Raw genomic sequence first — 4,869 nt, 5'->3', positions numbered from 1 at the left:
TTTACCATTTCTTTCGCATATTTTGCTTCCCTTTCTATTGTTGTTTCAACCATATTTGTTTCATATACACCATTATTCAAAGTATTGCCTTATGGATTTGTAGCTTTATTTGTCACTTGATAAAAAATAATCTATAAATTACTATTCAAATGTCACTGAATAAGCAACATCCTTTTAGCAAAAAATTCTACTTATAAGATAACACATGCAACTAATGAGTAAAGGTCATACGAAAATAAATTTTAACAAAATAAGCAAAATTAAGTGATTTCACTTTTGTATTTTGTACTAATACATGTATGTTATTTGTGTTTTTTCAATGTTCAAAACTGAGATTATTCAAAGTTAAAGAAGCTCAATTTCTTTATTACTATACACCTCGAATCAGTGATTCCTTTAGTCTTCTACTATGAAAATATAAGAACATAGTAGTGTTTTCTATATCTTGTAATACACTATTATTAATGAAACATTTTTTAATTAACTATGATTTTAATTAACACCTATAAATATTTATATAATGAAGTGATTTACCTTTTGTATTTTGTACAAGTACAAGTAAGTTTTATCATCTTCTATCTTACCTACCAAAGTACTTTGGACAACTTCTAATATATTACCGCTTAAATTCAGAACATTACCATCCTGAACTTCTTCAGCTAGCACCATGCTCAAAAATTTTTATGCATGAGTCAATACTTTGGATAAATAATTAAAATACTTGTTACGTTTAGCTAGCAAGAAGCAGAAGCAAAATGTGCAAAAAAAGTTGGTAAAGAAAATTTAGTAGCCGTTTGGCCATGAAAATTACTTTTCTTCGGAGTTGGAGTTGGAGTTGTGTTTGACCATGCCTTTTTGAAAATTTTTTTAGACTTTTGAAAAATCTTTTTTAAATATGATTTTATGCCCTCAACTTTTAAAAATTATCAAAATCACCCAACTACTAATTTACCTACTAACATACTACTAAATGTTGAGAAAATAATTTATATATGTCTTCAATTGATAAAATAATTAACAACAAACTAATTATTATGATTGCTATTCTTCTATAATTTGAATAAAAATATCACAAGCACGAGCTAAATAAGTTTATCTAACTTTAATCGATTGAATAGAGAGAAAATGTATTTTGATAAATATGATTGATAGATATAAGTATATTTTATATATTCTTATATTTGTTGATGAAAATTTTTAAATATTTCACTTGAATTAATTATTTTATTGAATTTGGTCTTTTTAAAAAAATTTATAGAATTTAGTTAATAAGAGGGGTTTGTGTAAATATTTAAAGATTAGGGTTATATGTAATAATAATGGAAGTTGGAATTGGAGTGGAAAAAAGGGAAACAACAAAAAGTTATTTTCCATTTTCGGAATTTAATTCCGGTATTATTGTCCAAATTTTCATGGCCAAACATCATGATTTCCAACTCCGGAAAATTTTTTCGAAAAAAAGAAAAAAATATTCATGGCCAAACGGGCCCTTAGAAGAATGAAAAAAAGGGGTAAAAAGGTCATAAAGTGGATATTTTATATTATTCAGAATTTTGTTATTAAAAAAATTTCACTTAAAGCAAAATTTAGTTTAAAAAAATAATAAAATGGGTTGAATTGCTTTTTGAGTAAAAGATCTTAAGTTGAGTAACTTTCTAAGTAAAGTCCAAAATTGAGTAATTTTCTACATAAAAATTCAAAGTTAAGTAACCATTTAAGTTATTAACTCTCACAAAAAACTTTTTCAAATAATAAAAATTTTGAAAGCTTAGTCAAACAACTATTAAGTCAACATTTGAAATGTAAGGTGAACCTTCGATTTAGCGAATTTACTTGATACAAATGAAACTAACATATTAATTACTGGATAGTATCTTATGATAAAATCTCTTATCTTATTGTACGTTACTTATAGACCAAGATAATGATATTACTTTAACGAATCCTATAATGGAAAATTAAATTAATAGATTGAAGACATTTTAGCCCTTTTTCGTAACTTTTCTTAATTTATATACTATAAATCTATAATGATAAGAACATTTACACCTATAACATGCTACAAATGTTAAATATCCAAACCATGCAAAATCTGTAACACATGAAAGTTTATGGGTGCATACATACTTAGGTATACAATTGGCTGATAAATTATAGGATCAAGTACTCAGAAGGAAAGAAAATGAACCACTACATAATTGATTAGACATAAAAAAAGATCTTCAAATACATTTATTTGCAATGCCAAAAAAATAATAATTAATAATCAAATTAATTATTCTAATGGGAAAGATTGACCGTGATAAAGAGGAATACCATGTGTGGTTCAAACACTAATTTTTATTAGTACAACTTTGCCCTTTTTGTAATTTTCCACCCACACCTAAAGGAGTTCGTCCTTGTGAGGAGGAGAAACCTTTTCTTGCCATGAAAAGTGTTAAGAGTTGTGACCCAAATTTTATTGATTTGGCTCTTAAAAATTTATAGTGTGATTTATGTTTGTGATTTTTTATGGTATGGATTGGTATGTTTTTTGGCCCAAAACTTATTTGTATGCACGTATTATATAATTGCATTTATTGGGTTGTTTTTGTGTCCATAATTGTACTCCTCTCTATTATAGTGAATTCCTCTGCCTTTATCCGTGATTTTTTTCACAAATTTTTTTACGTAAATTTGTGTATTTTTATTTTTCCTTTTGCTTTTGATTTATTTATTCTGTCCGATTCATAACAAAAAGTGTTTGCTGTGATTTATCATGCAGTTGATTATATCATTCTGGAGTAGTTTTGGGACCCTCATAAATTTGGATGCATGCTTCATAAGACCTATTAAAGGAAAAAAATATTTCCTATTAGAATTTTACTCATTTTTACAGTTTAAACTCGAAACTTCTTATTGAGGGTGAAGGAATATTAGGAGAAATTAATATATATATGTGTGTGTATGTGTGTATTAATAATAATAATAATAATGATAAACATAAATAATCTTTGTCATTTTTAACATCAAAAAATCATCAAATTTCAAATTTAAAAATGATTAATCTTACATATAGAAATAATATTCTGTTTCAATAAAAATAAAAAAGCATGAATGATTCTTGCGCAAAGCAACACAATTAACAACAAAAAAACTCCAACCTCAGTAGCTCCTCACTATTGAAAAATCATATAATCAGTTGAATTGATATCATCAATATTTAGTAACAAAAATCAAAATAAATGCATACAATTGGAGAAAGGGAACAAATCCATTATGCACAAAGCTGAACAATTGCCAGACTACAAATACTTTGTCAAATATGTATGACCCATTATAAATAAAAATTTTTTAAAAAATATGTAATAATTTATTTTTGTAAACGTAAAAAAACATATTAAAATTTCAGAAAATTTACCTCAAATTACAAGTAAATTTGTCTATTCAATTATAGATACTGTCAATATTTTACAAAAGAATAAAAATTTAATTATCAATTTTCTTATGTCTATCAAGAATACATCATAACTTATTATTATAAAATTCAAGAATATACTAACATTTTAGAAAACTTACCTCAACTTAAAGCAAATTTATCTCTTTAATCATGAGATATATCAAGATCTCACAAAAGAAATTCTCAATTTGCAATTATTAATCACAAATACATAATAATTTATTTATTATAAACCTCAAGAACATACTAAAATTTTAGAAAACTTATCCCAAATCACAAACAAATTTATCTCTTTAATCATAGATACTATTAAGTGTAAAAACCAAGAACTAACTAAAATTTTTGAAAACTCACCTCAAATCACAAGCAAGTTTCTCTCTTCAATGAGCAATTACCTATCAAAAATACATGATAATTTATTTATTAGAGTATAAATTTCAAAAACATACTAAAATTTTAAAAAACTTACCTTAAATCACAAGCAATCATAGATACTATCAAGATTCAATTGATAAAAAATTCTATAACTTTTTTTTTTATGTACACAAAAAAGCTTGATATTGCCTACTAATAAAGCCCATAATAAATGACCAAAAAATCATACAATGTATCTTCTTTGATACGATAACATGTAGGCTTGCACCCACTTTTAATATTAAAGAGAAAAAGGATTTTTGATGTCACGATTGGAACAAAAAATAGTAGAAAGTGGGCAACATTAATTTTTTTTCCCTAAATTAAAGGTTCAAATCATACTTCCAATTCTATTTTGAGTGAACTTTTGGTAGTGACTCTTGTACCAAAAAGGTAGAGAAAGAAGCTTCAAATTTTAAAAAATATAATTAAATATTTATTTTTAAATATTAAAAAATTAGTAAAAGACGATTTTTTCTAAAGAGAAGATTTTTAATGAGGGGCAAAAAATTCAAATCACTTTTCTAAGGGTCTTCAAATTTTTAATATATTATAGATTATAGATATAGATATAGATAGATTATAAATTATAGATTATAGATAATAGATATAGATATGATGCACGGATAAAAATATTATTTCTAATCTTTTCAGATTGTGATGTTTGAGCATGTTAAATCGTATTACCTTAAACAGAATTCAATTATCATATTGTTCCTTAATAAACTAAACAAACAAAATTCACTTATTTCCTCAATGGAATAAACCCCCACCCCCAAATCCTCCCCCCTCCCCCTCAAAATACAAACACAATTTTGTAACCAAAGCTATACACATAGTGACAATAAATCATAAAATATTAAAAATTTTTATGTTTCATATTTTATTTATTAAGTTGTTCGCTATTTAAATTTATTAACTTGTTAATATTAATTTTTAATAGTTTATCACTTGACTTAATGTAATTATTAAGTGCTCTTTTGATTAATATGAAATAGATATATTAATTTTGTTTA

Source organism: Capsicum annuum, chromosome 9 (genome assembly GCF_002878395.1).
Source record: "Capsicum annuum cultivar UCD-10X-F1 chromosome 9, UCD10Xv1.1, whole genome shotgun sequence".
Taxonomy (NCBI): domain Eukaryota; kingdom Viridiplantae; phylum Streptophyta; class Magnoliopsida; order Solanales; family Solanaceae; genus Capsicum; species Capsicum annuum.
This window is presented reverse-complemented; position numbering follows the sequence as displayed.